Source organism: Oncorhynchus gorbuscha, linkage group LG25 (assembly GCF_021184085.1).
Source record: "Oncorhynchus gorbuscha isolate QuinsamMale2020 ecotype Even-year linkage group LG25, OgorEven_v1.0, whole genome shotgun sequence".
Lineage (NCBI taxonomy): Eukaryota > Metazoa > Chordata > Actinopteri > Salmoniformes > Salmonidae > Oncorhynchus > Oncorhynchus gorbuscha.
The window spans coordinates 15,746,020-15,770,961 of record NC_060197.1 but is presented as its reverse complement, the minus strand read 5'-3'; the positions used below and the strand labels follow the sequence as shown (position 1 = coordinate 15,770,961).

Genomic DNA, 24,942 nt, shown 5'->3' with positions numbered 1-24,942 from the left:
TTTCCCTAATATAGGCTACTTATCATAATGAACGATATCTGCAAAAGGCCTGCGATAAGTGATAGGTATGGTCGGTTTATGGTCCCAGCTCTAACATGTACACACAGGTACATAGTCACTCACATGCATATAGTCATCTAACAGGCAAATCCAGTTGTACTTTGTTGTTCCCAAGTTTATTGCTTTCCCCGAAAAGCCATGCTAATAACACTCATGTGAAAGAAAACCTACCCACATTTATCCTGTACATGTTTGCGGCAACACCGTCGGGGGGGGGGGGGGGGGGGGCATTTACAATTTACTATGTGAATTGGAAACATGGTTGATAATGTTTTACTGTATGGGAACATGTTTTTGAGTAATGATTTCTCTCTAATCTGCTCTCCCTCTGCAGATCCTCTACAGACATCTCTGGACTGGAGTCCTTCCCATCCTGAGACGGACGGACAACAACCACACGTTTTCACCCTCAGGGTAAGTACTATAGCACAACCTTTCATGTCCTGTCAAAGGTTTTCTGCCTTTGGACTGATAAGGCAGAATTGGTCAATTGTAACGTGCTGTGGGTAACTGTGTAACTATTAGTGATGCACCGATTTTACATTTTTGGCCAAATACCGATATCTGATATTTTCATTGCCGATAAAACCTGATACCGATAACCGATGTTCAAAAGTTTTGCGGCCTTTTAAGCATTCTAGTACAGTTAAATAGTTAACACACACACATGGACGCAGCGGTCTAAGGCACTGCATCTCAGTGCAAGGCATCACTACGGTCCCTGGTTCGAATCCAGGCTGTATCACATCCGGCCTTGATTGGGAGTCCCATAGGGTTGCGCACAATTGGCCCAGTGTCATTGTAAATAAGAATTTGTTCATAACTGACTTGTCTAGTTAAATAAAGGTTACACACACAGCACACTGACCAAAAAGTTATTATTTAGTTGGCATTTACGTACGTCCCCATTACCAGTAAAACATCATCAAAAAAACCTTTCACTTACTTGCTGTGCTGTTTCGTTGTTCATTTGTTCAGTTGTTTCATTCTCAACCAGGGTTTCTATGGAACACAGTTTGGGTCTTTGCGTGTCAAAAAACACTATTTGACGAGTCTTATAAGCTTGTTGACCAATCGGGACCTGAATATGACTGCACGTCACATAATAATTTAACGAGTTCATTCATTTTTTACGTAGTTATTACACATTGATTACACTATCACTCGTATTTCATATGTCACAACGATTCATCTATACGTATGCTATGATACTGGTAAAGTTGTCTCGCGCACCTATAGTGCTGGTCATAAAAAAAGCTAGCTAGCTCATGGATGCAAACAATGTTCTTCCCCACAAACATAGATAGCTAGCTAACTATATACTGTAGCTAGGTGTCATCATCTAAAATAACCCTAATTTATAAGACAGTTCTTATTTGATTAATGGTGGTCGGACCCATCTATGTGAAGCTAGACACAATAAGGATTAGCCACAATAGTGGACTTTGCGGTTACCCTTCAAAATAAAAGTATGTCATTGGCAGTGATGCAAATGCATACAAATAGTAGAATTATGCCATAATTGAATAGATCATGCTAAACGAGGTTGGAATGTTGTTATATAAAATTAACAAAAGACAATAATTTGTTAACTTGACAAAAATCGGTTGAAATCACACTGGATGTATTATACTTTAGAATTGCATTGGGGGCATACTTATGTCACTGTACAGCCTTACCTATGGATTGTGGATCAATGCCATGGGGTCTCAGTCTACTCAGTGACACCAAGAGAACATTAGCATCGTAGCTCTTATTGCGAGTCTCTGAAACAACTGTGAATTAGGCCACATTTATTGTCAACCTATGTGTATTGAACACTATTCTCAAGGAAAAACAATACTGTGTGGATGTTTTGGAGTCTGATAACTCTCAGGAGGACGTTGGGGTAAAATATCTTGAGTATTGAGTAGACTCTTACCCCATTTCATTGATCCCCAAACCTTAGGTAAAGCTGTACAGTGCAATATGAATGTCAATACACACAATAGGCTGACTGGGGAGGTGATTTCACACAGTCACAGTCCCGCGATAAGAGCTACAGCGCTAATATTTGTATAAACTCTTCACAGTTGTGTTCTGTGGGTGTCACCAAGTAGACTGCTACCCTGTTTCATTGCTTCACATTCCAACCTTGTTTAACATTATCTATTCTAAATATGGCATGATTCCAACAATTGTAACCTTCTGCATCACTTTCAAAAATGTACTTTTATTTTGAAGGCAAACCGCAAATTCCACTATTGTGCCTAATCCTTATTGTGGCTAGCTTTGCAACACATAACCTGGTCAGGTTGAGCCTACCTAGACAGATGAAGCTAGCTGGCTGCTTATAACGTTAGCTTTGGGCAACAGTGTTAAGTAGCTGGCTAGCTATTTATTTACATGAACTGAAGTTCAATTTCAATAGGCAAAAATCAAGTGGCAACCTAGCTAACACACACAAGGATTCCTAAATCATTGCTAAGAGTAGTGAAATTGACTGCAGTTTCTACTGGTCATTGTTTTCAGGCTGGTTGTATTGGGGCTAGCTAGGTACCAAGCTAAAGCTAGCTACCCCAGAAGTTGCGGTCAAACAAATAATGCTTTATTACCAACGCAGTATTGAAAACACATAATTCGTGGCTGGTGTTTGCTTGTTTGCAGACTTTTTTGTACAGCTTTGACAGTGCTACTGATAGTAGTGGTGTCGCTTGGTTTGCACGTGCAAATTCAGAACACACAACATTCTATAATGGAACTGTGTTATTTGACTTGTCAAATTAAAAGCTTATTTAATGGGTCAAATAGTGTTATTGTCAAATAGTGTTATTTGACGTGTATCTTTTTTGACTCGCAAAGACCCAAACGGCGTTCCATAGTATGACGTGAAGCTAATAGCAGTGACGCTATCACTGTGTAACTCCGGTAGGGCAGCATCTGAACAATAGCGCACTTGGTAACGTTAGTGTGTACCGGTGCTCGACCAGTCGCGAAAGCCAACATCACCCACGACAGATAACGGTTGATTGTCAAGGGCAATGAATTCCATTATCTTGGCTGTTTTTACTCTTTCAAATGACTGCTCGACTTGTTGACTGCTCGATCTACACAGCAGACATTGTGGGCTAGGTTAGGAATGCTGTATTGCAGTTATAGAGCAAAATTGTACGTCATGTACCTACGTTATATAGGTATACACGTCACCTTTGACATCGGTTTTTGACATCGGCATTAAACTAGACATCGGGCCGATACCGATGTTGGCATATTTAGCTAATATTGGCCGATTCCGATATGTTCATCTATATATATTGTGCATCCCTAGTAACTATACTTAATATTTCCATTAATCTCAGAGGCGTCATGCATTACTTTTTTTACGAGGGGGCACTGATGGCCAAATCTTTGATTTAAAATAAAAAATAAAATAAAATAAATAAAATAAAATAAACTATAATTTCTCAGTTTTCAGTGTACAAATGGATGAAACTTGCCTCTGCCCCCTCATTTTCAATGGGCATGACATCCTTAATCTTAAGGACAAAGGTGTTTAATTTTGCTGTGGTTTAAAAAAAAACTTGTACCTGGGTAGGAGTGTTACTGCTATAGCCCAGCTGAGGCACAGTTACCACCGTAGAATATAACACATCTTCATCTGTCCACCATGATAGAATTCCACCTCTGCAATGAAACCTTTCAGGTTGTGCCTGTTTGGTCTTCACACTTCATAGCCTTCCAATCTACTGTAGCTTTGAAGTTATGATATGTACTAGATTCAACCAATGTGGACTGGGAGGAAGGATATCGGAAAGTCTTCTTCGTGAATGTTGGGAAAGTTTTCTAGACACCCATGTTTAATTGAGAATGGCCTGTCCTAACACATCACAATAAACAGAGATCATTAACACCAAGAAGCTTGAAGTGTTGGAATGTATTATGTGTACATGCATGAAGGTGGTGAAGGTATGTTAGCTCATGACACATGTTCATTTGTTTAGGATGAAATATGCAACGGCTGTGAGAAGAGCACCCACATTCTGAAGTCCAAAGTGGTGAGTCACAGTCTTTTGCTCAAGTCTTCTGCATGCCCCTGCGTTGTGTGTTTGCTCTGGTTATTATCCAATCAGAACAGTCACATCCACTGCCAATTCATGTTGAGGTCAGCTCGAGGGATTCACGTACACTGGTCTTTTGAGGCTTGAGGTACAAGACGAGACAACTCCTGTGAAGTGATGAAGCTCACTCAGAACTTCAAACTGAGAAGTGTCGATGCATGAATCACCGGGAGACACTGTTTATAAGTCAATCCCTCCGTGCACAATTCGACATACAGTAGTAAGTGAGAGGTGCGTGTGCATGCTACAGTACTGTAACGTCACCCAGTGGCAACACACACACACAGTTTGCACAACTCAGAGCTTCTGTAGTCCTCTTCGATTCCCCTCTATGAGACGTCAGCTTCTGTATCTGAAGCCCCTTTAGATTCCCAATGAGATTCTCTACGAGACTTCCAACGGTGATGACTGAGGCAGTTTGTCGTCACCAAGTCAGTACAAAACGAGCCTAAAGAATCCCAGCCAGCACAGTAAGTGTGACACACACTGATTATGTGACCGCTACTACGGCGGAGGCCTGCCGTCATTACTAATGTGTCCCCACAGCAGCCAGACTGAGACAGACACACAGGTGGTGTCTCAGACTGAACAGAACATTGCCAGACGGTAAACTGCAGTAGCGATGGGGAGGAGAAGCCTCATCATCGTGAGGGGAATGAGGGAATGGAATTTTAGCTGTAATTGGATGGGAGATAGATATCGAATGCTAACTTGACAATGGGTGATTGTTCAGTGAGCACAGAACAGTTGAAGTGAATTGCTTTGCAGGTAAAATCAAGTGTAAAGGTACTGGCTTCTGTGTTTGTAGTCCTCCATAACTTCTCCACTATCAATTATTAGTGTAATTAAATGTATGTTGCATATATTTCTCAAGTATTTCCATAGAAGTCACCCCATAAACTTTAGAATTTGACTAATTCTGTGAAAAAAAGTCAGGGCTTGTGTTGATCTGTTTTTCAATGTTGCGGAGGAGAACTACTCTTTGTCAGGTTAATTCCTGAATCCAGGCCACTGGTTTATTTTGATATTTTGACCCAGTCTGAGGAAGAAAGTCTATTTATCTCCGTATTCAGCTGCAGAGTATGATTCAAGCGAGGCAGCTAGGAGCCAAGCGGGGCGAGAGGCTGGGTTATGGTGGCTCAGCTCAGCTGTAGGCCTTAGCCCACATCCCAAGAGTCATCTTCACAAGACTAAGCAGAACCGAGATTCCATTCCCTCTTCTGCCTAAAAGAGATTTGAATATTAGTTTTTAATTTGTTGAGTATCCCATTTAAATCTTCAAAGATGAAAAACTTTGAAGTATATCTGTTCTGGAACAGAAGTACTCTAATCATCCCAAAGAAGTATAATTGACCTAACTTTTGCATGACTGTAAATGTACACATATGTAAAATCTACAGCAATTAAAACATATCTCTGGCTAGTTTAAAGAAGCAGGCCACAGATGGATGGCTTTTCCTCAGACTTCCAATTTGGAATTGATTTATTGTTATAGATCAGAGCTTCTGTCATTTCATTTCCAAAACCCTAAAGGGTTTTCTGAGCCAAGGAGCCCGGCTGGCTTCCCCCTGAGTAGGAGAGGGTAACCTCCACGGGTCTTTACCCTGGACACCCTGGCTACTGGGGAGGGAGAAGAATCAAATGGACTTGAGTCGTCCCTGTTGGCAGGCTCCATTGTGGGTCTGATTTGGGATTGGAGGGGATGGGGATGGAGATCAGGCTAGCGCCCGTTTTTTTTAAATCTTTATCCACCATTAACCCCGGCGCCCAGTGTGCGGCTGGGATCAGGTCATTGGTCAATCCCCCATTCAGAAACACCCCGGAATATTTCAAAGTTAAGCCCCGTCTACAACAAAAAAAAGTATTACTCATCAAACGTTCACTTCCTCACTCTCCAGTCCTCCCAAGGATCTGCCTGCCTCTCGTTCTTCCCTTCCTTCTTATATTCCTCTCTTTATGGTTCACTGTTTTGTCTTCCCACTTGGAGGGGGAAAAAGTTTTGGAACTTCCCCAAGTTTCCATATTCCAGTTTAATGAGGTTTGGTTTGGGGTCTGATAGTGTCATGCCGTGAGCAAATTGGACCAAGAGTGGACCCACGTCCTACTCTTTACAACTCTTTGGTTGGATTAGGAGTTGGGAGTTTTTTTCAATAAAATTCTGGAATTGTACTTTGCCTCACAGGAAATATATATTCACACCTGATACATCTATTTTCAACCTTCCCCTTGTCCTTCACTTGGTGCAAGCACACCATGTGTAACCTATTGCTTCTCCACAGTATGTTCCTTCAGTTTCAAAAGCCTAACAAGATAAACTTAAAAATTTAAAAAACATTCAAATCTGCTTTATCAAGAAAGACCTTCGCGCTGATATGTTATCTCCTTACCTTTTCGATCCATTTTGGTTGTTTCAAGGTTTATTTGCCTCTCCCCCTGCCTGTTCAGAAGAGGAGTAATGAGGACCCAGAATGAAAAGGAGAAGAGGAGTCCAGAATAGATAGAGTGTAGAGGAGTGTTTGTCTGGAGTGGACAGTTGCCATGAGAATAGAGTTACAAAAGGGGGTGCCTCTACCTAGCTGCCATCACTCCTGATGGAGAAGACACACTGACTCAATGAGATTATTGATCCAGGGAGGAAAGGAAGGGGGTATGCTAATCAACAGTGTGAATGGCCATGGATGCAGTCCTGGCGGGCGGCTGGTCAGTCAGCCAGTCTGTGTCTCTCTAAATGTCTCAAAGGCTGAGCAGATCACACTGGGGGTTGTGGCCCCTTATAGACCCCTCATAGGATAAACTATAGGACTTAAGTCCACCTCCCCATTCAGCATGCATTGGGTCCCTGCTTGCTAAGTACTTTGGACATGACTGATGGCGGATATTGCACGCACAGTCTTCATTCTTTATAAACGAGACGCATCTAGTGTTTCACGTGTCATTCTTTCCCTCTGACTTCATTTGGAAAGAGCCTGGGTGCGGAAGCCCAGGCTGATGGCATGTTTCCAAGTGCCCGAGATTATTGTGAAACAAAAGCCTCAAAAGGGATGACATCAGAGCGGCTTGACATCGGTTTGAACTCGTTATTTCAGGTGGGAAGAATTACGAGTCGCTTCAGTCGCAGGTGATCGTGTCCAGTGAATTGGTTTCACATAGTTGCACGTTCTTTGTGGCAGGCCTAATGTCGATTATCTCGACAGTTTGAACCTGTGCGTTATCGCCGCAGCATTCAGGAAACACGGGCATTTTTCCAAACGTATACAAAGCCTCTGTTGTTATCTTTTGCTATCTGCTTCCTTTGAATTACGATAGGTGGGGATTTGTCAACACAATGTTGACCAATCATGTTGATAGAATGTATGTGTTTTATGAATACATGTGCTCCTCCTATAGCTCCTTAAATATAGTCATAAATCAATATATGTGCAGCGCAGAAAAGAATACCCATGACCCATTTTGAATGAACTGTGGCTGAATCCTATGTGGAAATTGAACCAAAGTGAAAACATTGTGTAAATGATGTCATAAAAGAAATACACTATTAACAGCAATTGGTTTCTAAGAGTCATACATTTTTAAAGCTTTGAAGCAATGGAGTCTGAAGGATTCCGGCCTCCTGTGGTGTCATAAGACTCTCAGATTATTGGAATAATTGGCCACAAAGAAGGTTAATCTAAATGTAAATGATAATACATGTGTTCAGTTTCACATTTTGTATATTATGCAAACTTTTTTTTATACTAAACCAAATTGAGTAATTATTCACCAACACCACCAGGTTTACATCTTTCATTTTGATCTTATACGTCAGTAGCAGTCCAAAGTGTAACACGTTTTTGTTTTGAAACATTAAAGAAAGCTTAACTAAGATGACTAAGATTACAAATTTGGCATCAAACTGTAGCGTTGTGTTGGCGCGTCAAGTTAAGATCCTGTAGATAACTCTATTTCACAAGCTGTTTCTCCTTGCTTCAAATCGAGCCCCAGTCACAGCTGTTGCAAAAGCTTTTACCTCAGAGGCAACAAGCCAACTGCTTTGTTCATTAAGATCATTTGATTGGAGCTTGAAAAGAGATGCAGAGGGGAGGAAATACTACAAGGGCCTCGAATCCCACTTCCCTGTCCACAAACCACAATGCAAGACAAAATGTCACTTGCTACCTGCTTTTCCCAGAATGGGAAGAAAGCGTCTGTCTCTGTGGCGAGACGACAAGCCGACAACTTGCTTGATTTGGGTCAGAACCCCGACAGGAGTTGGAATGTGGAATCTATATATGTTGACAAACTTGGCTACCCCTCTGAATGGGGTTTCTGATTACACCTCATCATGCGTGGGAATTTCAGCGTGTCCCCAGCCTTCTCCGAGAGGTGCCTCTCGGGCAATCATGTGGTCATACTACCTGACTCTGTGCTGCTCAGAGTGCAGTTGACAAAACAGCCTGAGGCACATCATGTGGAAAAGATTCAGTCTGCATACATACATCCTGTCTGCAGCACCTCTCCAGTTAAGTGAATGAAGCACCAGGCTGTCTGTTGGTCCTGCTCACCTGTGAAGGGAAATGGTGTGTGTGTGTGTGTGTGTGTGTGTGTGTGTGTGTGTGTGTGTGTGTGTGTGTGTGTGTGTGTGTGTGTGTGTGTGTGTGTGTGTGTGTGTGTGTGTGTGTGTGTGTGTGTGTGTGTGTGTGTGTGTGTGTGTGTGTGTGTGTGTGTGTGTGTGTGTGTGTGTGTGTGTGTGTGTGTGTGTGCGTGTGCTTGCGTGCGTTTGTGTGCGTGTGCGTGTACTTGTGTGTTTTTCCAACTTTCCCCCCTAGAGAGCCTCTCAGTTATACTCTGCCGCAGCAGTTGAGTTCCACTCCTTCTCATGTCATGTAAAATGAAGGTCCCGGTCAGTGAGAGCTTTCACTTGTCAGTCATCCTGAAGAGGTCCTGGGGTGTAGAGCTGCTCGCCTGTGTTTATTGTACACTTTCTCGACCTTACTTGTTTGGTCCTTTCTTTCTCTCTCTCTCTCTATCTCGCTCTCTCTCCCACGCTTATCTCATCCTCTCTCTCCATTTTACCCACTCTTTCACTCTTCCCTCCCTCTCCCTCCCTCTAACGATCTCTAGTCTCCCTTCTTCCCTTCACTCTCTTCCCTCTGTCCCCTTCTCCCTCCCTCCTGCTCTCCCTCCCTTTGTGTTATTAGAGCCCTCTCACTGCACTCGGTTGCTTGCAGCTCAGCCTGTCTGCAGCGCTGCTCCCTCCGCTGCACCTCGCAGAGCACACACACACACTGCTGCGCTGGCTGTAACGCAGACTGACGCCGCTGCCATAGGACTGATTGAAATTCGTGTCTCAAAGTTGCTAATGCTCACTGAACCATTTTATTGAAGATAAAGTAAATAAAATAGGTTGCCATATGAGAATTCTCTGGAATAGACTGGAATGATCTGGCAGGTAAAACACACTCACTCACAGGCATGCCGGCCGACAGGCTCACACGCACGGATGCACACACGGCCGCATACACGTACGCGCACACAAAACACTCACACGCACGGAGTGTGAAGAGGTACAATTCCTATTGGCTCATGGAGTTTTGTTGATGGACTGGGTGGTGGAGGTGGGGTGGTGATCAGGAGGTTTGAGGGAGAGAGAGGTATTTTCTATGGCTCAGGAATTTCACAAGTCCAATGTTTTTTAAGAAGCTTTGCAGAAAGCTAACAGTTTGATTTAAAGCCTGTTCCAGGGAATGCCACCTATACATTCACAAACTATAGATTGTACGGTACAGCGTCCTTGTCTAGTCCATACTTTTGTGATGAGGTAGTGTACATACGTATGAATGTATGGTATGTGGATGAATGACTCATCTAAATCATTGTATGCTTAGGGTGGATGACACGTGTATTGCTAGCATGCAGAAGTATTTGCATGAAAAAGGAAAATGTCCTCAGGGCTCTCATCTATTTGTATTTTGTTGGTTAGTGGTAGGAAACTGTCCCAAACCAAATAGCCCCTGACGACAGTCTCAACTGTGTCGTAAAACTCTTATTGACTGTAAATACAGAGTTTTTCCATTACTCTTCAACTTGTGCCTACACAAACAGCCCGAAGGCTGCACGTCAGCCAAAGAAGTTCATATCATTTTTTTTCTGTTGAACTTTAAACCTCCTTTTCCTTTTCTTTCCCATTAATATTTCAATATATTTTCTGAATAGATGGACTAAGTGTGTCGGTTGAATCCCTGACCCAGTCATTGTTACTTCAGGCTTAACCAAATCACATCAAAATGATCATTGTGTTCATTTCTTAAACTTCTTGTAGACCACTATGGACCCCTCGTTTAAAGAAACTAGCTACCTTTCATATTCTCAACCAGAATTATGTCAAATTCCCCTTGTGTTTGATACGATTCCTTTCTGCACTGTAAAGTGGTATAGGTGACAAGGTAATACTTTTGCCATTGTGCTCAATAATAAATATTCTTCCAGGTCTTACTCAGTTGGCTGCTCACGAAAGAGCGTTTGGACTGTGTGTGCATTGTCACAAGGCGCCGAGGTCATTGGGAATTCAGTCTCTCTTGCTTTTGTCAAATATTTCTGTGCTGTGATAGTTTTCTCATTTATTTAGTGAATAGTTGGGGGTGGATGGAGAGAGAGAGAAATAGTTTTTACATTATGTAAATGATGGAATGGGTCTCATAATCTCACATGTATTCAGCATAGCAGACATTGGACCCTGTGATACTGCCCTCCATTTTTACCATTGTTCGCATTTCACCCCTCTTACTGTTCCTCTCAATGGCTCTACCAGGCTTTAATCCAACCTGCCTTTCCAATGACAATGTTTACCACCTATCATTCAATAAGAGACCGAGAAGCGCACAATTGCCTTTGTAAGTAAATGCTACATGAATGCACCCGAGCCAGCCACAGAAGAAAGGGATTGTTAGCGGTATGAGGATAAGGTTGAAAGGAAAGGTTAGTTTGGTGTGTGTGTGTGTGTGTGTGTGTGTGTGTGTGTGTGTGTGTGTGTGTGTGTGTGTGTGTGTGTGTGTGTGTGTGTGTGTGTGTGTGTGTGTGTGTGTGTGTGTGTGTGTGTGTGTGTGTGTGTGTGTGTGTGTGTGTGTGTTTGTGTGTGCGTGTGTGTGTGTGTGTGTTAACCCCTCACATGTGCTAACCCTTAAACATTTAAACCGTTAAAAGGCCTAGAACTCTTCGAGAAGAGGGCTCCACAAGGGTTCTGCAGCTGTCCTCATAGGAGAACCCTTTTTGGTTGAAGGTAGAGCTCTCTGTTGAAAACGTTCTACCCGGAACCAAAAAAGCGTTCTTCAAAGGGTTCTCCTATGGGGACAGCGAAAGAACCCTTTTTGGTTCTTGATAGCACCTTTTTTTTCTAAGAGTGTGTAGTTCCACGTAGGCTAGACAGCAGCATATGTTTCTGGCATTAGCTAGAGAGGAACCTGTACATGCCCTTTGGAAAGTTGTCTGTCTACGGAACAACAAACGGACATCACAACATCAGGTGATTATTGCCTGTAAGTAGGGATTAGATTGTAGATGTTGACAGTTAATTGGCCCTCCGCATGTGTGTTTAATGCACCTTTGTATGGATCAGACACACTAATGCACACAGGCCAAAGTGTCTGCAGGCACATACTAGAGTAAGCCTCACCACCAGTGTCTCCCCCCCCCCCCCGCCCCTTCCTCCATTTTTACAGATCACAGCGAAATATATCATTACTTTTCTCACCCGCCACATTGTCGTGTCTCTTTCTGTTTGTGAGATTGTGCATTATAAGTGAGCTAATGAGGTTTCTAAATATAAAGATTTGCTCAGACTCCTACAGTGTGATGAAGGCCAGATGTTTGTCTTGGCGTGTTCTTTTTTCTCTCTTTTTTTTCATAAATTGTTTTCCCTTCAAGAGTCTTGACAGCATTAAAGATTAGCACTACAGTATAGCTGCTAACAACCATTAAGTATTTTCACCATTGTGTCACACAGTGTTTCTCAGTGTTTCTCTCCACCCGCCACCCCTTCCTTCGCACCGAAGCAGGGAAAATGAAAAACAATCATTCTGACCTCTGGCGACCCCTTTGTGACGCACAGTCAGTTAAATGGTTTGTAAGACGTTTAATTACCAAATGGTATAATCGTTATTCATCTCATCATTAGATGTATGATATTAACTGAATCGCCTCCCCTGAGTACTGTGTTTCACAGATCAATAGATTTAGACAGGGCTGGAAGGAAGGGGGAGGTTTAAACATTGGATATGAACAGACACCCTTTCTCTCTGTGATACCCTCACTCATTTATTTATGTAATTAGCTTTTATATAGGTTTAATTATGCAAATTGTCATTCCACACTCGGGGATGGCGGCAGTGTCTACACCTCGTTTTCCATGGTCTATACATCCTCGAGTGCATATTTTGTCCGGGTGTAAGGACGTGTAACAATGGGCAAGGTTATGGATTTTCATATAAAACATTTTATTCTCTTGTTGGTTTGGAATTCTTACGTTGCACTGTACACACAATACAATTGATATGAGCATTGTTTTGAAGGCATTTCATGGTTCTTAATTATCTGTGTCCCCAAGAGGTGCTAAGAAACGCTTACAGTTAGATAGTGAGCATAAACCAGTGTGAATCTGGTAGATTGGGGACCTTGGTAAGACTGGGGACCTATTCATTGGTTGCACCTCCGGCACTTGGTTGCGTCATGCCGTTGTTATGAACGTTCTTAAGCCGCCCTCCACCATAGTGGTGCTCAAGAATCGTAATAAGCCCAGGCTTTCTGAACAGAGGCCGAGGACGGTTTCAACTAAATCACACTATAGTGCCTGGAAATACGATGACATTGCTGTAGTAGGCAAAATATTTAGTAGGAAACAACTTCGCCGTCATTATCATGTCGTCAAATTGACTTTAGACAGATGTCAATCACATCAAATGTTATTTATCACGTGCGCCGAATACAACAGGTACCTTACAGTGAAATGCTTACTTACAAGCCCTTAACCAACAATGCGGTTTTAAGAAAAAAAAACAAGTGTTACGAAAGTATTTACTAAAATAAACTGAAGTAAACATCTATTTTTTTAAATAACAAATAATTAAGGAGCAACAATAAAAGAACAGTAGCGAGGCTATATACAGGTTGTACCAGTACAGAGTCAATGTGCGGGGGCACCGGTTAGTTGAGGTAATTGAGGTAATATGTAGGTAGAGGTCAAGTGACTCTGCATGGATAATAGACAGAGAGTAGAAGCAGCGTAAAAATGGGGGGTGGGGACAATGCAAATAGTCTGGGTAGCCATTTGATTAGCTGTTCAGGAGTCTTATGGCTTGGGGGTAGTAGCTGGTTAAAAAGCTTTTCGGACCTTGACTTGACACTTGTCATTAGCTAGCAAAGTTTGTAAAAAAAAATGGCTACATTTACATTTACATTTACATTTAAGTCATTTAGCAGACGCTCTTATCCAGAGCGACTTACAAATTGGTGCATTCACCTTATGACATCCAGTGGAACAACCACTTTACAATAGTGCATCTAAATATTTTAAGGGGGGAAGGGGGGGTGAGAAGGATTACTTTATCCTATCCTAGGTATTCCTTAAAGAGGTGGGGTTTCAGGTGTCTCCGGAAGGTGGTGATTGACTCCGCTGTCCTGGCGTCGTGAGGGAGTTTGTTCCACCATTGGGGAGCCATGCTAACGTTAGCTAACTAAAATCCGATGGCCTCACATTATACTGCATCTAAAGTCAATCTGGCGACATAAACGTGAGACAAAAGGTTTTCCCAAAAATGCTTTTCCTCCATTTGAAATGTCATTGTATTTCCCAGCCACTGTTATGCACTTCTGATGAAATCTTCAACAGCCCTCATTGACAATCCATTGAGTAGAAATATCTTGTGCCTTCAACTTCCACTGGACTGTATTAACACCTTTCACGGCCTTTCACGGTCTACTGAACAACCCATCTGTACCGGCTATATCTGTCTTCTATCTTTCATCAGATTCATGAAGATGTCTATTTCAAAAACCTTTGAATACCTGTAAATATGTGCAAGTCAGTCAGTGGTAAATATATATTGTTGTTAACACAAACACTGATCACTACAGTGAAGGCTTAAGTATCTATTACGGTTACTGTCAGATCCCTAATCAGAAGGGGAGGGGGGGGGGTCTGTCTGTCTGAGCACTTGAGGAATCCTCAGAAATGTCACTTGATGGCACTGTTTCCTTTTTCCTCCTCTCCTCTTTCCTCCAAAGCAACAGGGGATTTTTTTTCCAATGTATGTTCCGCACGCTCCAAAAGCCTGGATCCCTCTTCTACTCCTGAGACAGAGTGGCTTTCCCTATCTTTATCTATGGCTCAGGGAAACAAGTTAAGGGGGAACTCTCCCAAACAAAACAATACTTGAACTTGTTAAAAGGTAGGTTATTATATTACTACAAACCTGATAGTTGAGTATTAGTGTGACATATACAGTATAGTTATGGCCTAAGGCTTGTCTTATTTCAGGTGCCTCACTGAGTGTAAAGGAACAATTTGTTTATTTATTGGATGATAGTTTTGACATAATGTTCCTAAAAAGTCTTAATGATATATCTTAAACGCTGATACGAACATTGTTTCCTTAGCGGACCTCTTATCCGTCTGCACCTCTTCAAAGATGAAGCATAGCCTGTTACACTTCCCTATCGTTTGGCATTTCCCAAGCATTGCCAATTCCTGAATTCCAGGAATGTTCATTTTCAATATAAATCTCTTACAACAGGAATTCCGTAGTTATTCACCCGTTTAAATGAATTAAATTAGATTCCTCTGATGCTGCCAGGCGTTCCGTTGATAATTGCATCAGCCAGGCTGAGAGTGTTTCTATGGCTGCAGCAGTTCATTTAAATCCACATCTTACCTACCTTCGCCGCCACACTTGATATACTGGCAACTATCTGTCGGTAGTGTTTCAGTAATGGCCTCCACGCATTTTAAAAGCCTCTAATTCTTTGTTCTTTCTCTAACTTAAAAGTATAAAATGCTAAACGCACAATGGCTGAGAAAGAGTAAGTGTTCAAGAAGAGAGCTATTGACCTTTTTTCCCCCCTTTTTACTCCTGATCCTGTCAGAAATAAAGTGAGGGCACCTCGTTTTCCAGTATGAACCAAACCGAGTTTAAATATGGGGTGGTGGTTTGGGACCGGGGTGGGAGAAGATATCATGTGCTCCAAACTAAATGGTTAAGCATAGCATTCATAGGTGTTGGTCCTCTAATGCTCCTCCATGTGTATGAATCCCCTGCATGAAGGCGATATACCATAGTGAAAAATAACCAGGTATGTCGGTAATACCTGCATCATAAATAAAGGCGGGAGTATAATTGAGCCCAAATCATTGCGTGGGGGGGGGGGGGGGATCTCCCCATGGTGGAGATGAAAAAATGGGGATCTGTGTACTGGTAAATAGATAATCACACAAAAGTAATTGAGGTTTTCAAACCCCAATCTACTCTGCCAGCGTGAGCTCGTTTGCATGTTAATCACGGGAGTGATTCCCTTTCCCTTCATCGCGAGGAAGTCCGCACACTTTCATAACCAGCTTTTAATTGCATTTCAAATGTCACAGAGGTGGAACACATGTAATTTAGCCATAACTGTGTCCAAATGAATGGGCACTACAGAGCCGTTCCGTTGGAATGGGCTGAAATGAGACCGGCTGTTCTGCATCTTCATTTTATTTAGAGATGCTTCGCTGTAATATAAGTGTCTCGGGGGCATCTTTTGACAAGTACGTCTCGATGTTTATTTGCGCGAAATCAAACGTGAACTCCATGAAGCTCATTGGGAACCGTGAATTGAATGCGATTAAAAGAGAGGTGAAAAAGAGTCAACGTATTGGGTTTGAGTGGATTTTCTTTCATCGCCAGGTGTTCTTTCGCGTATAAATTACAGAGATGATGTTTCCATAGCACAGCTTAGAGCACTCCGGAGAGGGAAACCTGCAAAACAGACCTATTTAATTTTTCATAGAAGAGGACCATCAGGAGCAATAAGCCAATATTCCTCTTCCCCCCTTTTTTCCAGATGCTTTTTCCAACCCTGCATCTTTCCAAACCGAGCCCTTACATTTTCCCCAGAAAAAAACAGCGGCAGCACTGCCGAGACCTACATGAAAGGAAGGAACTGTTGAAATGTTAATTTTACCATCTGCTGTTGAGGCCTGCTACCTGTTTGGTGTCTCCCCCCCCCCCCTGCCTTCTTTAATTCCCAGTAGTTCTGTTCTGTTTTATGAATGTGCTGGTATTCTGGTTGTTTGAAGTTTGGGGATCTCAGAGCACGACTCTGACTGAAGAGGAAGAAAAAAAAACGGGTAAAAAAACAGAGCGCCGCATGGAGTGACAGTCCGATTAGCCCTCTTTCTCAAGTCCCAGTGCCTCCTCCCAGTCTCCCTCCTACCTGTCTGTCCCCTGATCCCAGTTACACTGTCTCTCCTCCCCAGTAACCCCCCCCGTCTCTCTCTCCCTTTCTCCTCCCTTTTCTCTCTCTACCACTCTCTCTCTTCTCTCTTTCTGAGTCTTAGTGTCTTCAGGGACCCATTTAATGTGTTTATCTAACTGCTTGGGATTTTAATCATTAGTTTACAAGACCCCAAACACCCTTTGTCTAATAATGCTTTCTTTGTAACACTCACACAGTCTGCGTAGCTTCCTGTAAGCCTTATAAACCCCCTGAAAAATAAATCATACAAAGCCAAATGTAAAAAATCAAATTCCTTTCAAAACTGTTCATCTCCCTTTTTTTCCGGGTAAAAAGTTGACACTTTTTAAAACGACATTTCACCAGGTTTTGCTATAAGGCTTTTGCCAAATGGACAGATTCCATTGTGAGATTTGATAGTTGGCAATTAGGGTGAGACATCCTGTGTGCAGAGTTGCTTAGCATTTTCCTTGGCTGGGATCTGATTGTTTAGTCTGCTCTCATTGTGAACTGTTTCTGAGCAGCAGTTGACGGTTGTTTGCAAAGTGCTAGGAAAATGTGAGAGGAGGGCAGGGGCTGCGCTGCGCTTTCTCTTCTAGTTATTTATTTTTCCCTGTCCTTGGAGCTTGGAAATCTGATTTGTGTTCATGTTTCTCTATTCTTTCTGAGCGGTTTTTAAGTGTGGCTGCTGAAATCTAGACTTTGTATGACCTCACTGCACGGCCTGTATTTCATTAATGACCAGGCCTGTGGTTTGGGAGGAGAGGAAAATCTTTCATATGACACCGTCTTGCAGTAGTGCAGAGCAGCAGCTGCAGAAACCCCCCAAAAACATCACATTTTGTGGCTTTGAAAGGTGTGAAAAGTTCACCTCCCTAAAGCAAGCCTTGCATTTATAAGTGTGCGGTGTGCTTTCAGAAACAGAACTTCTGTAAATAAAAAGGCGTCTATTAATGACACATTTGTCTTTCATTCTTCCCGGCATCTTGTCAAGTCAATAGGGAAGAAGATGCATTTCAAAGTAAGATGTTTCCACGCACACTTTGACGTATTGTACTTCAGAGAAGCCACCTAAAATAACAAGCAGGTTTTCAACAGAAACTAGGCTGTCAGCATTTTGGCATTGAACCGTATTATTTTGTGTACTTTAAGTACTTTAGGCTCTGCATGGTCTTCTTGTACAAGTGGGTTGTTTTGTTTCTTTTTGTGCAGCAGTGCCACATCTGGCCTGTGTAGCATTTCTTCACAGATTGATTTGCCAGGCTTTGTTGGAAGCGACTCACGCAAACCACTCAGCAATTGCTCTAAAAAGCCATTGGACAATACAACAGACTCACTTAGTGAACCTCTGCCCTCTGTGCTCTCTCGTCCTAGCCAAACTTCCAGACACTAGATTACTGCAACTCTGTCGGGTACCTTGCAGGATATTGAATATCCAAAAAGAAACCCCAGATTTGTCCAGTCCAAACAAAGAGCCCTTGTGTCACCCCCCATCCTCTCTTTAAACCAGAGAACTGTCATCATCCTCATCGTGACACAACAAATGCTTTACCTCACTGCCATTAGATACCATGTGCATATTTTCCCAGATAATTCCTACTATCATTCATCATCAAACACTCCCCCTACGTGTGTGTGTGTCAGCGTGAAGTGTTCCGTTGTCAGTTTGGAACAGGGAAAGGAGTTTGGAACAGCAAAGAAGGCTGCGTACCAAATGGCACCCTATTCCTTTTTTATAGCACACTACTCCCAGAGACCGCATTGGCTCTGGCCAAAGGGAGTGCACTATAAAGGGAATAGGGTGCCATTTGAGAGGCAACCCAGAAGATGGAGGGAGGTTGGTTAGTCAGTGAGGCTCAGTGGGTCTGAACAAAGGAGGGATTACCTAATAGTCCTGCTATGCATTTGAAGTCTGAGTCTGCTGTTTGTTTGGGGAGGTGCAGGGTGGATGGGATGGTGGGATGGGCTGTGAAACATCTCTGCAGCAGCTGATGGGCACTTTTAAGCTGTCAGAAACAGCCCCATCTGCCATCCGTCTGTCTCAATAGATAGGAACAGGCTTCGACGGGGCAGGGCAAAATGGAAAGTTTAATGATGTCAGAATGTTCTCCCAAATTAGTACAACCTCTAAATACAGTATAATTGGGCGTCTGTGTTGTAAATTAAAACCCACCCAGATAATAACTTCACAACATCGTCCCAGTATATGACTGTAAACTGCGTGAGATGCACAAGCCAATAACTATTTTGGGATCTGATGTGAAAAGGATCTGTAGTGAGAATGGTCTCTAAATGCATGTAAACTAACTCATGAATCTAATGTTTGTAAACACACTCGCGGATTGTCACCAAAAACGATGTTCCCTATTACGCAGAGATGAATTCTGTCTCAGCAAAATATCATCAACTTGTCGTAAACCATTTAATTGCATGCCAAGAGAGTAAAAACAAGCCTGTAGGAGAAACACAGAACACATCACACGTTTGTTGTAACTGTTGGGGACTTGGGAACGACTTAAGTTAATTGCTTTAATTAAGTGTTGGGTTTTCGTGGATTAACCTTCACAGCCCCCCCATTTAAAAATACATCAAAAGTGATAGAAAAACACGTGTTCTCTACATGAGTCAAGAGTTGACTACAAGAGAGGGTTACTTTCGTTTGTGGGCAATTTCTACAAAATGAGGGTGTTCACTGAGTTATGTCCATTGTAGCGTACATTGCACTTTAAAAAAAAAACTCCTTGAGTTTAAGCCACTCAAATTTTCTCCGACAAATTTCGAAAATATGACCTTTCTCCTTGTCATTTTGAAATCAACCATATTACAACATGCACGCCGCTCTCAAGCCCGCCATCAATTTCTGTCTTGATAAATTGTGCGCCTAGACCCACTTTTAATGCCATCGCCGTCTGCTTTTCCCTCCACTCAAAGCCCTGAATGTGGACAGCTTTTAAGGTAGTGAGGAAGAAAACTGGTAAGTGGCTCATTTCTCCAGCTAATGTCTTTTTATTGCAACTTTAATAGCCTCTTTATAATAAACTATCATGTATTCCTCCAAATGTCCTCTTCATACGTTGGCTGCCTGGCTATGGCTAAAATGTGGTCTGAAAGTCTTTTTTTTTTTTTAACACAAAATCAATGACATGTTGTTTAGGTAGCTGCGCTCGCTCGGTCACTCTGTGTTCAGGCAATTGTCCCAATGCCAAATGAAATGGCCGTGTAATAATTGCAGTAGGTGACTATTTTCAAAGTGACGTTCTTCTTCATTCACTGTCCCCCTCTGCAAGATGAGTCTCTATTTGTTTGTGGTGTATGCCCATGGATGGTTGGCCATCTACTACATACTTGAGCCCACCATACAAGAGTGCACTGGAACGAACAGGTAGTCATTGAAAAGCAATGTGGAGCTTATTGCCATTCCCGGTATTTTCAATTGGATGGAACATTGGAGTTTTCATTGACATCGACATGTTTCCGGGAAAACCATCAAAGTGACTTCTAAACTCCAGCAAAGTTCAGCCAAAAACTTGTTGCTTGAAATACTTTTTCCGTTTTCCGAGGCAAATTGCAGAGCATCACACCGAGTCTCGAGAAGTGTGCCACAGAATCATCTACCAGAAGTAAAAATTGCCACTTGCATACTGTCTTTGACCGAGGAAAGCCTTAACCACTCCTGGGGAAAACGTGCCGTTTAGAAAGATATAAAGAAGTAATTTTATTACGAGGTACATCTCCCTCTCAGAAGTGATTTCATTTCTCCTTTCAGCCTCCACAGGAGCCTTTATTTGATCTCATATTCCTGAGTTTAACTGCCTCAAACCAGCCAGCCTCAGTTTATTTTCATTTGGAAAACAAATTTTCTCCTGAAGAGGAGGTGGAGGGGGTGGTTGTGGCGTATATATCTGGGAACTGCAAGTTTCTGTATTGAATGTAAACGTCCCGTTTACAGAGCGACTTTTCACGCTATTGGATTGTTGGAAAGCAAACCAGACGGAGAAAGAAGCTTGATTGGTGTGTTTTGCCACGCTCACAATTGAATCCTTATCTCCTCCTTCTTCCCCTCCCTCACTTCCTCCCTTGTGAATGCAGAGTTTTAGGAGTCCACCTCCACGGAGCTGAACTTCATGATTCAAAAAATGACATTCCGCAAAAGTTTCCAGACAAGCAACTACTGTACCTTCACTGAGTAAATTCTTTGAGACTGTTGACCAAAAGTTGACCGCCAGGTGCGGTAAAATAGAGAGAGCTGGTCCAGCATCTCAGTTCCAGAACCTCAGGTGTGTGTCTGCCACCAGCCTGAGTGTAGAGCTTATTATAAACCAAGACTTAACAGAGCATCCCACCAGCTTGCAGGTCCTCTCTGACCCCCTGACCTTTTACACAACCCCCCCCCCCCCCCGCATGGGTCTCTACAGATGTCCAGCTGGAGTAGCTCTCTCCCTTTCCTGCCTCTCTCTCCTTCTCTCTCTATCTCTCTCTCTTTCTCTCTCTTACTCACTCTCTGTCCCTCCCTCCCTCTCTCTCATTCCCTCCTTCCCTTCCACACCTCCATCTCCAGAAATCATCTTTCTCCACCTGCAACACCTACGTCTTCTTTAAGCCTAGACTGATGACAGCACGATGAAAACATTTTTTTTGCGAGAAGTGCAGTTTCAGAGCCCGGAACTCCCACTCTCCTGAATAGTTCCCCTTTTTTATTTGGGTAGCCTCCACTGGGCTCCGTTCCATTCTGAGAATTACCTCCAGATGTAATTCCTATCCCGCCCTCGCCGAATTAGTGGCTAGTAAAAATTAGGTTTAAATTAGCGGTGGTGTGGAGAACGGTTAAGTTAGAAATGTCCATATAATGAGTTTATTATTCTTTGGTGAGATGCCATTTTTCCTGAATTAATTTAAGTTTTCTTTTATGTAATTGGTGTCTGGTTGAATGATATTACTGTCATGAATGGATGGCCTCTGTGTGTCAGTGGTAGTTAGTACCAGACAGGACAGATCTATGTACCACTGAACTGCTGCTGATAGCACTGACCTGTTAAACACAATCTAATCTACTGTCTATATACACTGAGTGAACAAAACAATAGGAACACCTTCTTAATTTGGATTTGCACTCTGTTTTGCCCTCAGAACAGCTTCAAATCATTGGGACATGGACTCTACAAGGTGTAGAAAGTGTTCCACAGGGATGCTGGCCCATGTTGAGTCAAATGCTTCCCAAAGTTGTGTCAAGTTAGCTGGATGTCCTTTGGGTGTTGGACCATTCTTAATTCACACGTGAAACTGTTGAGTGTGAAAAACCCCAGCAGCGTTGCAGTTCTTGACACACTCAAACCGGTGCGCCTGGCACCTACTACCATACCCCGTTCAAAGGCACTTAAATCTTTACTCATGCCCATCCACCCTCTGAAAGGCACACATACACAATCCATGTCTTAATTGTCTCAAGGCTTAAAAATCCTTCTTTAACCCGTCTCCTCCACTTCATCTACACTGATTGAAGTGGATTTAACAAGTGACATCAATAAGGGATCATAGCTTTCACCTGGATTCACCTGGTCAGTCTATGTCATGGAAAGAGCACTCAGTGTGTATCCATGTTACCAAACTAACTCCACTATACGGAATCTACAAACTGCCTCTGCTAAGTTGACATAGTAGAGGCAGTTTGCGGTGTGTTAAAATGCAGGTGCTGCGGCCTTCTGATTTTCACTGGACCTGGTCTTAACTCTCGTTTTAACAGGCGTAGCTACGGTTATGTGAAGACTGTGGGAAGCCGTGGGATCCTCAGCACACGGTGTGTGAAGGTCAGAAATGGCTCTCCTATTTATCTCTAACGGGAAATACATCTGTGGAAGCGGGCTATTGTGTGAATCCTTAACCGTTCTCTTTCATCTGAAGACACCTTGCCAGGCCAGGAACATTAAAACCCAATATCCGTGTATTTTTCAATGTGTGTACGAATCGAATTTAAATTGCAGCCTTTACAATGTGATAATATCTACGGTGAGAAAAGGGGAAGTTGTCTGCTAGGCTCCTAGACTTTCATCTGTCTCCAATCTGCTGTATAATAGGTACACTGCTGTGAGGTGCACTTGCTTGTTTAAATTTACCCACACAGCCGAGCCTTTGATTTCATCAACGCGTCTAATTCAAATACGTCCTTTTGAAGAAAACCTACATTTTAAAGGGAGAGAGGAGAGCGGAGCGCAGAAGAGCCAATTTAACCTGGAGTGTCTGTCGCATTCTCCCCCAGTTTTTCTGTTTGAAGTGCCCGGTCAGCTTGAACTGTCTGACTTCTGTCATTTCTATCTCTTTTATTTTTCTCCACTGCAGCAGTAACATATAGACTTCGGTTCCCCTGCCTGCAAGCTGGGGGCTGGTGGAAGAGAAGAGGAGGGAAGGGGTGCAGCTAGGCAGGCAGGTATCATTAAGTAGCTAGAGAGAGAGAGAGAGAGAGAGAGCTGAAGCCAGTGGAACGGCGCTGAGTGAGTGCTGTACGTGGCTCCTCGCGGAGCATGTTGATATTTCTGTCCTTATGAATGTGCAGCCGGGTTTATTTTCAATAGGAACTGAAGGCTGGGCAGTTCCACCTCAAGCTGCTTTTTCGGGCCTGTTGATATTGAGTCAAGCAAACACTCACTCTGGGATGTCCTGTTGGGCACCGGGCCAAAGTCGCAAATGGAAGTCGAATGTGAGACTCCTATGTAGGGGAGGGAGGGAGCCTAAAGAGAGGCAAGCGGCCAGCCTAGAAGGTTAGGGTTGGTGAGCTGCCCAGTGACCACCAGTTTAAACTATTCACTTAACAGCTCATTTTTAACCACTGGATAGAAGTGGCATACTGTAAATCTTGATTAATACACTGAGTTGCTGTCTCGATCTGTTAGGCTACGTCTCTGTGAATCTGAATTGCACTTCTTTTTTTCCCTCAATACAGCTGCTTGGCTCAGTCGGGGCCGGCTCCTGCTTCTCTTTTTAGATGAATGACTGATTAAAAACATATTCTTGCTGTTGTGACTGTGGCAGCTGCTCTCTGTCTCTCCCTTTCTCCCACGTCTCCCTTCATCTGAAATATCTATGCAAATATGTTTGGACACTATCATTATAGGCTACTTAATATGGATTTCATTAGGGATCGTTCTTAGCAAGGCACAGGGAAGTTGCCATGGATACTCCAGTGCTTAAGTACAGTATATTAAAAATATTCAGCCTCCTCTAATATAATCACTGAGCTCTAATGGTCCATTTTGGCCGCATTCAACTTGTTGTGTGTGTGTGTGTGGGGGGGGGGGGGGATAAAAGGCTTAAGATCATTATGTCTTGTTAATGTGTTTGTGTATACATGCAGTATAACTGTGTTATTCAGTTTTGCTTTTGGAAACGTATCATAGTGACATGAAGGTGGTCTGTTGGTAGATATACTAATAGGGATGCTCATTCTATACTGCAAAATAGAAAATACTGCAGGTGTCTGTCTGTATGAAGTATGTATGAAGTGTTTGGTGTTCAGGAGAGGCACCGTACATTCAGCTGATCACTGCATATTGTAGCTCTGGTCTGGTCTGGTCTGGTTTAAAGGGGAGGGGAGAGGGGGAGTGAATTCATGTGGATAACCCTCCATGCAAAGTGAACATCATGGCGTTTGGGCAAAGGGCTGAAACAAATACACACTCTCTCAGTCACTGCACACACAAGCCGTAGGGCAGGGATCATAAAATAGATTCAACCGCCGGCTGATTTTATTCTTGAGTGGATGGTCGGGGGAGGCGGAATATAATTACAAATCATTTGTAGACTGCAAGAAGCCCAAACAGATATAATATTTGACTACAACATAATCATTTCAAACCTTGCTTACATTTGTATATGATCACGGGTCTCTCTATTATGCGTGGGAATACTTGGGAACGGATTTCCAAAATTAAAATCACAAATCAGCTGTGTTCCTGTTGTTTTTACCCTCCAACAATGAAAATTCTTACAACAATTTTCTTTTTAGATAAATATTTTTTTACTCAGAAAACATGGAGGGCCAAATAAAACCACCCACGGGCCAAATTCGGCCCATGGCCCGCCAGTTGGGGAACCTTGCCATAGGGTCTTTTTTTTCTATCTTTCTCTTTCTCACTCTCTCCATCTTCCTTTCTCTCGCTATCTCTCTCTTTCTCTCTCTCTCTCTCTTTCTCTCTCTTTCTCTCTCTCTCTCTCTCTCTCTCTCTCTCTCTCTCTCTCTCTCTCTCACTCTCTGTCTACTCCAGACTCATTCCATCGCTGGGCCCCTTTTTAATGCATTTTTCAAACGCAGCACCTCTAAGTGGCAGTTCCACAC

General features: G+C 42.8%; 1 protein-coding gene and 1 long non-coding RNA gene across 15 annotated transcripts in view; one reads left to right on the top strand and one right to left on the bottom strand.

Annotated features, from left to right (window-relative positions):
* Positions 1 to 24,942, top strand: part of LOC124013961 (forkhead box protein P2-like) — a 116,798-nt gene that overhangs the window by 9,399 nt on the left and 82,457 nt on the right. For all 14 annotated transcript variants that reach the window (XM_046328569.1, XM_046328568.1, XM_046328562.1 and 11 more), the window contains exons 2-3: positions 395 to 474; positions 4,041 to 4,094. The gene's annotated coding sequence lies outside the window, so the exon portion shown is untranslated. The remainder of the gene's footprint in view (positions 1 to 394; positions 475 to 4,040; positions 4,095 to 24,942) is intronic.
* LOC124013962 overlaps positions 24,828 to 24,942 on the bottom strand; it is a 3,458-nt gene continuing 3,343 nt past the window's right edge. The window contains exon 3 of the long non-coding RNA XR_006834939.1: positions 24,828 to 24,942. This exon is cut by the window's right edge and continues 488 nt beyond it. This is a non-coding gene — a long non-coding RNA (uncharacterized LOC124013962).